This window comes from Physella acuta, unplaced genomic scaffold (genome assembly GCF_028476545.2).
Source record: "Physella acuta isolate Inbredline_101_S28 unplaced genomic scaffold, ASM2847654v3 ptg000117l, whole genome shotgun sequence".
In the NCBI taxonomy this organism is placed as follows: domain Eukaryota; kingdom Metazoa; phylum Mollusca; class Gastropoda; family Physidae; genus Physella; species Physella acuta.
Genome location: NW_026731637.1, coordinates 388961 through 402500, shown reverse-complemented (window position 1 = coordinate 402500; position 13540 = coordinate 388961). Strand labels below are relative to the sequence as shown.

The window sequence follows — 13540 nt, the reverse complement described above, 5'->3', positions numbered from 1 at the left end:
ATATATATATATATATATATATATATATATATATATATATATATATATATATATATATATATATATATATATATATATATATATTATAAATATTAATTATATACATATTAATTATATATATAATATATATATATATATAAATTATGTATATATATATATATATATATATATATATATATATATATATATATATATATATATATATATATATATATATATATATATATATATATATATATATATATATATATATAAATATAAAGCATCTTATGTATCTGTGTGTGTTTGTGTGTCTGTGCGTCTTTTATGCATTACCACACCTCTTATTACATCGCCGTGAAACTTCGGGAAGTTGTTTAGAATATTCCTGGGGAGGTTTCTGCGAAAAAAAAATTTCAAATTCGCAGGGGTGGCGCCCCGGCAGGGCGCGATTTGTTTTTTCTCTATATACTATATATAAAAATTAAAGCCGTTTTTGGTTTGACACCATTCATCCTATCGCCATCACAATTTGGTGAGTTCAAGTTCATTAGAACACTTCGGGGAAGGGTTATGTAAGAAATTGATTTTTAATTTCACAAAGGCGGCGCAACGGAAGGGTGCGATTTTTCTCTCTATACCGTATATAAAAATAATAAAAGTGAATTGCCGTGACACCGTTCACACCATCGCCATGAAACTTTGGGAAGATGTTGAGAATATTCCTGGGGAGGTTTCTGCGCTAAAAACATTTTCAAATTCGCAGGGGTGGCGCCCCGACAGGGCGCGATTTGTTTTTTTTATACGATATATAAAAATAAAAGTAGATTTTGGTTTGACAGCGTTCATTCGATAGCCATGAGACTTTAGGTAGTTGATTAGAACACTCTAGGAAAGTGTTCTGTTAAAAAAATAATTCTTAATTTCGCAAGGGCGCCGCCACGGGAGGGTGCGATTTTCCTCTATATACGGTATATAAAAATAATAAAAGGGAATTGCAGTGATACCGTTCATCCGATACCCATGAAACTTTGGGGAGTTCATTATAAAACTCTAGGGAAGGGTTCAGTAAAAAATCATTTTTTATTTTGCAAGGGCGGCGCCACGGGCGGGTGCGATTTTTCTCTATATACGGTATATAAAAATAAACGTCGATTTTGGTTTGACACGGTTATCCGACAGCCATGAGACTTTGAGGGAGTTGATTAGGACACTCTGGGGAAGGTTTTTGTAAAAAAAAAAAAATTTAATTTCGCAAGGGCGGCGCCACGTGAGGGTGCGTTTTTTTCTCTATATACGGTATATAAAAATAATAAAAGTGCATTGCAGTGACACCGTTCACACGATCGCCATGAAACTTTGGGAAGATGTTTAGAATATTCCTGGGGAGGTTTCTGCGCTAAAAACATTTTCAAATTCGCAGGGGTGGCGCCCCGACAGGGCGCGATTTGTTTTTTTCTCTATATACGGTTTATAAAAATAAAAGTCTATTTCGGTTTCCCACCGTTCATTCGTGTACCATGAAACTTTGGGGAGATGATTAGATCACTCAATGGTAGGGTTCTGCAAAAAATATTTTCAATATTGCAATGGCGGTGCCTCCGGGGGGGGGGGGGGGGGGGGGAGCGATTTTTTTCTCTATTCACGGTATATAAAAAATAAAACTCGGATGCAGTTCATCGGAGTGCCATGAAACTTTAAGGAGTATATGAGAATACTCCCGAGAATATTTCTGCGAAAAAGAAAACTTAAGTTTCTTAAGAGCGGCGCCATATAGGGTACAACTTTCGTCAATACACGTTTTGGCGCCCAGAGTTTTAGAGCGACTAATTTGGCACTTGGCATCCGTTAATCGAGCGTCCTGCATAGCGAATAAGGGGGTACTACTATATTCAGCGGTAAAACTACAAAAGGCTTTTAAAAATAACTTTGTAACGCGAGGAAATCCTTCTATACAGTTTCGTCACCTTGCCAAAGATGAAAAAATAACTTTTTGAATATGAGGAGCCTACTGTAGAGTTTCGTCACTTTGCGAATGATGCAATAAGCTTCTACTATTAGATAATCCAGTCAGAAATTGAGATCGAGCATCTAATAATAGACCATTAGTAACGCTAGCATATTGCATCAGTCACACTGATGTTTAAAACATGTCAAATACTTTTTTACGTGTTAAAGAAAAATGCCTGTTCATTTGTGGCACTTTAGCGAATGATGAAATCTGCATCATTATTAACAGGATTCTATTTGGCACTATGGCGCCTATTACTTTTAAGAAGCCAGGGGTCGTAGGCCGCGCCTATGCGGTAGTGTAATCGGGGGGTGGGGGCCCTGAGAGCGCCCCTGTAGGCTACGTCTCTGACACATTGGCGGTCACCGAAGTGTGTTCTACCATATTATTTCGGTGAGTGATTAATGTACACTCTATGTTTACATGTGGTAGTGTAGGTAAACCTGTGTCCCGATATTTATGATTTAAGCGCAGGCATTGTTTACATTTAAATAACTCACTTTTAGAAAAGACGGTCACGCGTCTAAGAACATATGATTGGTAACGCGTTGGTGAAATCTTTCTAATACATTTCGTCATACTTTCTTCTATCCCCGCGGCAACGCGCGGGGGACGGGTACACTAGTATATATATAAAGCAATGTATGTGTGTCTGTTTGTCCTTTATGCATTACTACACCTCTCATCACATCACCGTGAAACTTTGTGAAGTTGTTGAAAATATTCCTGGGGAGGTTTCTCCGAATAAAAAAAATTTCAAATTCGCAGGGGTGGCGCCCCGGCAGGGCACGATTTGTTTTTCTCTATATACGGTATTTAAAAATCGATTTTTTTTATTTTGACACCATTCATCTGATCGCTATCAATTTGGTGTGTTTATTAGAACACTTTAAAGAAGGGTTCTGTAAAAAAAATCAATTTTAATTTCACAAGGGCGGCGCCACGGGAGGGTGCGATTTTTCTGTGTATACCGTATATAAAAATAATAAAAGTGAATTGCCGTGACACCTTTCACACGATCGCCATGAAACTTTGTTGAGAATACTCCTGGGGAGGTTTCTGCGCTAAAAACATTTTCAAATTTACAGGGGTGGCGCCCCGGCAGGGCGCGATTTGTTTTTTTCTCTATATACGGTTTATTAAAATAAAAGTCTATTTCGGTTTCACACCGTTCATCCGTGTACCATGAAACGTTGGGGAGATGATTAGATCACTCAATGGTAGGGTTCTGCAAAAAAAAATAATATTTTTTTAATATAGCAAGGGCGGTGCCCCCGGGGGAGTGATTTTTTTCTTTATACAAGGTATATAAAAAATAAAACTCGGATGCGGTTCATCGGAGTGCCAACAAACTTTAAGGAGTAGATGAGAATACTCCCGAGAATATTTCTGCGAAAAAGAAAAATAAAGTTTCTTATGGGCGGCGCCATGTAGGGTACAATTTTCGTCAATACACGGTTTGTCTTCCAGAGTTTTAGAGCGACTATGTTGGCACTTGGCATCCGTTAATCGAGCGTCCTGCATAGGGAGTAAGGGGTACTACTATATTCAGCGGTAAAACAACAACAGGCTTCTAAAAAATAACTTTGTAACGCGAGGAAATCCTTTACAGTTTTGTCACCTTGCCAAAGATGAAAAAATAACTTTTTGAATATGTGGAGCCTACTGTAGAGTTTCGTCACTTTGCGAATGATGCAATAAGCATCTATTATTAGACAATCCAGTCAGAAATTGAGATCGAGCATCTAATAATAGACCATTAGTAACGCTGGCATATTGCATCAGTCACACTGATATTTAAAACACGTCAAATAATTTTTTTTCGTGTTAAAGAAAAAAATCCTGTTCATTTGTGTCACTTTAGCGAATGACGAAATCCGCATCATTATTAACAGGATGCTATTTGGCCGATGGCGCCTGTTAGTTTTAAGGAGCCAGGGGTCGTACGCCGCGCCTATGCGGTAGTGTAATCGGGGGGTGGGGGCCCTGAGAGCGCCCCTCTACGTCCCTGACACATGGGTGGTCACCGAAGTGTGTTCTACCTCATTATTTCGGTGAGTGATTAATGTACACTCAAGGTTTTCATTCGGTAGTGTAGGAAAACCCGTGTCCCGATAATTATTATTCAAGCGCAAGCATTGTTTACATTTGAATAACACAGTTTTAGAAAACAAGGTCCCACGTCTAAGAATATAGGATTGGTAACGTATGGATGAAACCCTTCTTCTATTCCCGCGGCAACGCGCGGGGACGGGTACGCTGGTATATATATATAAAGCAATGTATGTGTGTCTGTCTGTCTGTCTGTCTTTTATGCATTACCACACCTCTTATCACATCGCCGTGAAACTTTAGGAAATTGTTGAGAATATTCCTGGGAAGGTTTCTGCGAAAAAAAAAAGATTCAAATTCGCAGGGGTGGCGCCCCGGCAGAGCGCGATTTGTTTTTTCTCTATATACGATATATAAAATTAAAAGTCGATTTTGGTTTGACACCATTCATCCGATCGCCATCAAACTTTGGTGAGTTCATTTGAACACTTCGGGGAAGGGTTCTGTAAAAAAAATCTTTTTTAATTTCACAAGGGCGGCGCCACGGGAGGGTGCGATTTTTCTCTATATACCGTATATAAAATAATAAAAGTGAATTGCCGTGACACCGTTCACACGATCGCCATGAAACTTTGGGAAGATGTTGAGAATATACCTGAGGAGGTTTCTGTGCTAAAAACATTTTCAAATTCGCAGGGGTGGCGCCCCGGCAGGGCGCGATTTGTTTTTTCTCTATATACGGTATATAAAAATTAAAGTCGATTTTGGATTGACAGCATTCACCCGATAGCCATGAGACTTTAGGGAGTTGATAAGAGCACTCTAGGGAAGTGTTCTGTTAAAAAAATAATTTTTAATTTCGCAAGTGAGGCGCCACGAGAGGGTGCAATTTTTCTCTATATATGTTGAGAGGGAGGTTTCTCCGCTAAAACATTTTCAAATTCGCAGGGGTGGCGCCCTGGCAGGGCGCGATTTGTATTCTCAACATATATGGTACATAAAAATAAAAGTCGATTGCGGTCTTACAACGTTCATTCGATAGCCATCAAAATTTAGGGACTTGATTAGAACACTTCAGGGAAGGGTTCTGTAAAAAAAAAATCATTTTTAAAATTCGCAAGGGCGGCACCACGGATTAGATTATTAACTGGGATGTTTCTTTCTGTCCGTAAAAAATCCAAACAGTTTCGTCACTTTGCGAATGATGCAATTAGTATCTATTTTTAGATAATCCAAACAGAAATTGAGATTAAGCATCTGAGAATAGACTATTAGTAAGCTAACATATTGCTTCAGTCACACCGATGTTTAAAACGCGTCTATTATTTTTTAACGTGTTAAATAACAAATCCTGTTAATTTGTGTCAATCTGAATCATTGTTAAATAGGATGCTATGTTAAGAAGCCTGGGGTCGTACGCTGGGCATATGCGGTAGTATAATCGGGGGGGGGGGGGGGTCCTGAGAACGGGGCGCTACGTCTCTGACACATGAGTGAGTACCGAAGTGTGTTCTACCATATTATTTCTGTGAGTGATTAATGAACACTCAAGGTTATCATGCGTTGGTGTAGGTAAACCCGTGTCCTGATATTTATGATCCAAGCGCAGGCATTGTTTACATTTAAAAAACTCATTTTTAGAAAAGAAGGTCACGCGTCTAAGAACATATCATTGGTAACGCGTTGGTGAAATCCTTTTAATATATTTTGTCAAACATTCTTCTATCCGCGCTGCAACGGGGGGACGGGTACGCTAGTATATATATATATATATATATATATATATATATATATATATAAATAAATTTTATATATATATATATATATATATATATATATATATATATATATATATATATATATATATATATATATATATATATATATATATATATATTGCAATTACCCCCGCCCAGTAGGGCATTATCCCCCAACCTCCCCAGTCATAGCTTAAAGTTCAGCTAGGTTTAGGGTTTGAGTTTGAGTTTGGGCTAGGTCTAGGTTTAGGATTAGGTTTAGGTTTATGGTTATGGCTAGGGCTAGGGCTAGGGCTAGGGCTAGGGCTAGGGCTAGGGCTAGGGCTAGGGCTAGGGCTAGGGCTAGGGCTAGGGCTAGGGCTAGGGCTAGGTATAGGGCTAGGGTTAGGGTTAGGGTTAGGGTTAGGGTTAGGGTTAGGGTTAGGGTTAGAGTTAGGGTTAGGGTTAGAGTTAGAGTTAGAGTTAGAGTTAGAGTTAGAGTTAGAGTTAGAGTTAGAGTTAGAGTTAGAGTTAGAGTTAGAGTTAGAGTTAGAGTTAGAGTTAGTTAGAGTTAGTTAGAGTTAGAGTTAGAGTTAGAGTTAGGGGGGAATGTCCGGGGGGTGGGGATGTTTATGTCCTGTAGCCGTTCAGTACAAGCTTTGGTTTGTGTTAGGATTGTTACATATAAGTATTCGCATAGATTTTGAGTACCGACCCTTTTGTTTACTTGTTTTCATTACCCTTCAAACTATAGTCTATTTTAGTTATATTGAGACTAAAGAATGTAAATAAATAGTACACACAATTCTGTGGAAAAGGATCGATTGGGAGGGAAGTGACATATAGCGCTTGAAATTTAGAGATTAGGTAGGGTATAAATGGTGGGGTTAGGATAGTTTGGCGGTCCATTCTCTAATAGGCAGTCTAGGTCTCGTTCGCACTTTTAAACAATAAAGAAGTGAATTATATACAGACTTCGTGTTGTTTTATTGTCGACCCTGTCCTCACCTCACATCACAACAGTGGTGTGACGCTTACCTTGTCACGTTAAAATAAATAGCGTGTAAGTGATATAGTTTGAAGTGAGTTCACTTATAAGCCCAACGCACTAATTAAGGCTGTCGCAAAAGATGTAACAGATGTCAATGATGTCAAAAAAATTTCATTAAAAGAAAAAGATGTCTAGTGCATTTTACGAAACTAACGACCGTCGCTAACTTTTTCTGTGTGCGGAAATTTCTATGTGCGCATTATTTCTGTTTGCACTTTTTACTCTTTGGGCTTTTTTGTGTTCGCACTTTTTTTCTGGTTGCGCCTTTTTCTGTTTGCGCTTTTTTCTGTTTGCTCTTTTTTCTGTGTGCGCTTTTTTCCCTTTGCGCTTTTTTTCTGTGTGCGTTTTTTCTGTTTCCGCTTTTTTCCGTTTGCGCTTTTTTCTGTGTGCGCTTTTTTCTGTTTGCGCTTTTTTTGTGTGGGCTTTTTCTGTTTGCGCTTTTTTGTGTGCGCTTTTTCCCGTTCGCGCTTTTTTCTGTTTGAGTTTTTTCTGTTTGCACTTCTTTCTGGGAACCGTTCTAAACAGTGTGATAGACAATGGATAACATTTGGTGTTACAGTCGCTCACTAAATTAAATCAGGCGTGTCCGCCTGCGCCAAGGTAGGGTGTGATTTTCCTGCGAACAAAAATTTCAATTTCGGCCCCCGAAGGCTCACATGGGCTGCTGAGTGCCCTATAGTACATTTTTTTAAATAATCAGAAAAATTAACCACGGCTAGATTATTAACTGGGTTGTTTCCTTTTGTCCATAAAAAATCCAAACAGTTTCGTCACTTTGCGAATGATGAAATTAGCATCTATTTTTAGACAATCGAATCAGAAATTGAGATCGAGCTTCTAATAATGGACCATTAGTAACGCTAACGAATTGCATTAGTCTCAGTGATGTTTATAACAGATCAAATAATTTTTTTTCTACGTTTAAAGAAAAAAATCCTGTTGCTTTGTGTCACTTTAGCGAATGACGCAATCTGCATCATTGTTAACAGGATGCTATTTTGGCACTCTGGGTTATCCTATCACCACGTTGGCGCCTATGTTAGTAGCCAGAGGCCGTACGTGGCACCTCTGCGGTAGTGTAACTGGGGGCCCCCGAGAGCGCCCCTCTACGTCCTTTATACATGGGTGGTCACCAAAGTGTGTTCTACCTCAATATTTCGATGAGTGATTAATGTACACTCAAGGTTTTCACGCGGTAGTGTAAATAAACCAGTGTCCCGATAATTATGATCCAAGCGCAGGCATTTTTTACATTTAAATAACCCAGTTTTTAGAAAACAAGGTCACGCGTCTAAGAACAAAGGATTGGTAACGCATTAATGAAATCCGTCTTATATATTATGTCAGACTTACTTCTATCCCCGCGTCAACGCGCGGGGACGGGTACGCTAGTCTAAAACATACAGTTCAATTCAGTGTGTGGCGGGCAGACTGGCGGACGGACCGAGGATTCCAAAGTCTAATGTGCGCATCGTCTAAATTCATGATTTAAAAAAATAATATTGAAGGTGTTGTAAAACAATTTTCATTTTTCAAACTTATGGTTATAATTGTTGGCATGTCCATCAAACCAAATTTAAAAAAAAAACATGTCACCTTTCCCAAAAACTCGAATTATTTACATTTAGTTCTTTAGCACTCCTTACGTCCCATGATAAATTAGGAAAACATTACTTCCCTTTATAAAAAGCATTACATTGGGAGGAAAAAATGTACCTTTATTTACTTTGTTTTGGTGTTGGGAAATATTTTTTTACATAACTAGCATAGTTTTTTTTTAATTTGCGCACGAAGGGGAATTCGTTTTTGTAATGTTTTTTTACATTACCATAGTGCGTACCTTTTTTAAGCAGACGTTTTAACGGTACATTTAGCAGTGTAACGTTTTACTGTTGTAAATACAACATCTTAGAAATTCTTTCTTTTAAGAGCTATGTTTATGTTTTAAAGGTTCAAAGTTTCCATCACATGACGTTGCTTTGCACCTAAAATATTAAAAAAAAATCAATAACATTTAAGAAGTCAGCTCCTAAATGTCCTCTATGACGTCTTTCCATTTGCGGATAAGCTTGGGGTATTGTAATTGTTCAATAAATTGAAACATGCGCGTCCGCCGGCGCCCCGACAGGATTCGCTTCGGCTCCCTGGGCTATCCTATGAGCGCTATGGTGCATAATTTCGTTTTAAACATTGCGATAGACCAGGGGTCTCCAAATTTTTCAGTCCGAGGGCCGGATTAAGGGGGCAGTATCACCCAGACTAAGGGATGAAAACAAAAATATTCACCAAAAAAAACTATTCGACATACAAATGTCAAAATTGTACAGCAGTAGTAAAGTTTCTTCAGCTATAATACAGTATATAAATATTAGGGTATATGTATAGCAACATATTTGCAAAACATTATTTTGTTAATATTTTATTACATTTTGAATTTGTTTGTAAACAATTTTCCGAAACCATAAGTAAAGTACTTAAAATTTGGTATAAACCTTCCTTGCGTTAATGGCTCTCGTCGGAACTAAAATCATAGGATTCTAATGAGGGATACATTTTTTAGAAAATTTCTAAGTTCAATTTTTTTGGTCTGACTTTGAAAAATTCTAAAAATGTCAAAATCTATATATATAATTCTCTTCTTCGAGCCGTTAGAAAACAAGCTGCAAACGCTCTCCCTACCTCCCCACCCCTACATGGTTTTAGTGAGCTGTGTTCACTCTAAATGTTTACAAGCAGAGCCAACGATTTTAAACGTAGGGGGGGGGGGGGGGGGGAGGAGGGGGGAGGGAAGGAAGGGGGGGGGGTTATGGTCCTTAACGAGCTACTTATAGTGTTTTAAAGAAATATTTTCAGTGTCAGCGTTGGTACTGTCGAATTCACAAATTATGAATTATTGTAAATTAGAAACAACTAAATAGCGGCGTATGTTATGCCGCGGGCCGGCTCGTTTGTCATAATGGATATCTTCTAGTTCCAGCGATAGGCAATCCTGTTGTGCATCTCCCAGTGTATTTTCAGCAGGAAGGGCCTAAATGTTGGAAAACCGCAGCCACAAATTACTTAGTAAAAAAAATGTGATTAAATTATTTATTAAAAATGTTTGCATCATACGTTAACTTTCTTTTATGTGCTGTTTTATAGCTCCTTATTAATTACTATTATGGTAAAAAAGTTATGTGTGTATGTGTAATAGTTTTTTTTTGGCAAATTTTTTCGTCAATTTTCAAATGTCTGGGTGATACTGCCCCCTTAACTATCAAATTTTAGTTCGGGGGCCAGTTTCTTCCAGGCATGTCTTTGATTTTTCTGGGCAAAGTCCCTCAGCCATCACCAACAAACGATTTTTCCTTGGACAAAAAGATCTCCGCGGGCCGGATGAGAGGACTTCGCGGGCCGTAATCGGCCCGCGGGCCGTAGTTTGGAGACCCCTGCGATAGACTATGGATAGGAAAAGTTACTATAGTGTTTAAGTGAATTAAATCGCCGCGTCCTCCGGCGCCCCGACATGGTGCTATTTGGCGCCCAGGCCTCCCCGTGCTTGCTATGACGCTGACGTTCGTTTTAGTGAGTGCAAAAGACTATAAATAAATTAGGGTACTATTGTCGTTTACTAAGCTGAAACAGGCGGTTTCGCCGACCCCTCAGCATGGTGCGATTTTGCGCCCTGTGCTAGACTGTGAGCACTTTGCGTTTATGTTTATGTTTATGTTTGCGTTTGTGTTTTCTTTGTGTTTGGGTTGGGTTTGCGTTTGTGTTTGGGTTGGGTTTGCGTTTGCGTTTGTGGTTGGGTTTGCGTTTGCTTTTTCGTTTGTGTTAGTGTTTTCTTTGTTGTTTGTGTTTGCGTTTGTGGTTGGGTTTGTGTTTGCGCTTGTGTTTTCGTTTGTGTTTGTATTTGTAAATATTTGCGGCTCTTTTGTGTTTTGGTTTTGGTTGGTTGTGGTTAGGGTGCGCAATGCCGGATATATGCTGATTACTAAATACACAAGTCATGGTCCTTTACATATTTGTTTTTCACCGAGGCCAATGCAGTGTTTAGTCGGGACGGCTAGCAATATCAAAACCCTAAAATTTAAAAGTAGGAATACCCATTTAATTTTAAAGCCAAAAACCTCAAGCGCAATACCGATAAATATTCAATAATCAATAAGTAGAAATTCAATCAGTAAAGGTAAAAGTAGTGTACCATATCGTTATATTGATTTATATTTTTTCCCGAAAAATGGAAGGAATAATAAGAATGCGTTTTGTAAAAATGTCAGTGTATTCAATTCAATTCAATTCAATTCAATTCAATTCAATTCAATTCAATTCAATTCAATTCATTTCAATTCAATTCAATTCAATTCAATTCAATTCTATTCTATTCTATTCTATTCTATTCTATTCTATTCTATTCTATTCTATTCTATTCTATTCTATTCTATTCTATTCTATTCTATTCTATTCTATTCTATTCTATTCAATTCTATTCTATTCTACTCTATTCTATTCTATTCTATTCTATTCCATTCTATTCCATTCTATTCCATTCTATTCCATTCCATTCCATTCCATTCCATTCCATTCCATTCCATTCTATTCCATTCTATTCCATTCTATTCCATTCTATTCCATTCCATTCCATTCCATTCCATTCCATTCCATCCTATCCCATCCCATCCCATCCCATCCCATTCCATTCCATTCCATCCCATTCCATCCCATTCCATCCCATTCCCTTCCATCCAATCCCATTCCATCCCATTCCATCCCATACCATCCCATTCCATCCCATTCCATCCCATTCCATCCCATCCCATCCCATCCCATTCCATTCCATTCCATTCCATTCCATTCCATTCTATTCCATTCTATTCCATTCTATTCCATTCTATTCCATTCTATTCCATTCCATTCCATTCCATTCCATTCCATTCCATCCTATCCTATCCCATCCCATCCCATTCCATTCCATCCCATTCCATCCCATTCCATCCCATTCCCTTCCATCCAATCCCATTCCATCCCATTCCATCCCATTCCATCCCATTCCATCCCATTCCACCCCATCCCATTCCATCCCATTACATCCCATTCCATCCCATTCCATCCCATTCCCTTCCATCCCATTCCATCCCATTCCATCCCATCCCATCCCATTCCATTCCATTCCATTCTATTCCATTCCATTCCATTCCATTCCATTCCATTCCATTCCATTCCATTCCATTCCATTCCATTCCATTCCATTCTATTCTATTCTATTCTATTCTATTCTATTCTATTCTATTCTATTCTATTCTATTCTATTCTATTCTATTCTATTCTAGTCTATTCTAGTCTATTCTAGTCTATTCTAGTCTACTCTAGTCTACTCTAGTCTACTCTAGTCTACTCTAGTCTAGTCTAGTCTAGTCTAGTCTAGTCTAGTCTAGTCTAGTCTAGTCTAGTCTAGTCTAGTCTAGTCTAGTCTAGTCTAGTCTAGTCTAGTCTAGTCTAGTCTAGTCTAGTCTAGTCTAGTCTAGTCTAGTCTAGTCTAGTCTAGTCTAGTCTAGTCTAGTCTAGTCTAGTCTAGTCTAGTCTAGTCTAGTCTAGTCTAGTCTAGTCTAGTCTACTCTATATTATTCTAGTCTAGTCTAGTCTAGTGTAGTGTAGTGTAGTCTAGTCTAGTGTAGTGTAGTCTAGTCTAGTCTAGTCTAGTCTAGTCTAGTCTAGTCTAGTCTAGTCTAGTCTAGTCTAGTCTAGTCTAGTGTAGTCTAGTCTAGTGTAGTCTAGTCTAGTCTAGTCTAGTCTAGTCTAGTCTAGTCTAGTCTAGTCTAGTCTAGTCTAGTCTAGTCTAGTCTAGTCTAGTCTAGTGTAGTCTAGTCTAGTCTAGTCTAGTCTAGTCTAGTCTAGTCTAGTCTAGTCTAGTCTAGTCTAGTCTAGTCTAGTCTAGTCTAGTCTAGTCTAGTCTAGTCTAGTCTAGTCTAGTCTAGTCTAGTCTAGTCTAGTCTAGTCTAGTCTAGTCTAGTCTAGTCTAGTCTAGTCTAGTCTAGTCTATTCTAGTCTAGTCTATTCTAGTCTAGTCTAGTCTAATCTAGTCTAATCTAATCTAGTCTAATCTAGTCTAGTGTAATCTGGTCTAGTCTACTCTATATTATTCTAGTTTAGTCTAGTCTAGTCTAGTCTAGTCTAGTCACGTCACGTCACGTCACGTCACGTCAAGTCTAGTCTAGTCTAGTCTAGTCTAGTCTAGTCTAGTCTAGTCTAGTCTAGTCTAGTCTAGTCTAGTCACGTCTAGTCTAGTCTAGTCTAGTCTAGTCTAGTCTAGTCTAGTCTAGTCTAGTGTAGTGTAGTGTAGTGTAGTGTAGTGTAGTCTAGTCTAGTGTAGTGTAGTGTAGTGTAGTGTAGTGTAGTGTAGTCTAGTCTAGTGTAGTGTAGTGTAGTCTAGTCTAGTCTAGTCTAGTCTAGTCTAGTCTAGTCTAGTCTAGTCTAGTCTAGTCTAGTCTAGTCTAGTCTAGTCTAGTCTAGTCTAGTCTAGTCTAGTCTAGTCTAGTCTAGTCTAGTCTAGTCTAGTCTAGTCTAGTCTAGTCTAGTCTAGTCTAGTCTAGTCTAGTCTAGTCTAGTCTAGTCTAGTCTAGTCTAGTCTAGTCTAGTCTAGTCTAGTCTAGTCTAGTCTAGTCTAGTCTAGTCTAGTCTAGTCTAGTCTAGTCTAGTCTAGTCTAGTCTAGTCTAGTCTAGTCTAGTCTAGTC

General features: G+C 38.4%; 1 protein-coding gene across 1 annotated transcript in view; it reads left to right on the top strand.

Annotated features, from left to right (window-relative positions):
• Window positions 1-13540, top strand: part of LOC131934759 (rho-associated protein kinase 1) — an 88069-nt gene that overhangs the window by 886 nt on the left and 73643 nt on the right. The gene's annotated exons all lie outside the window — the stretch shown is intronic.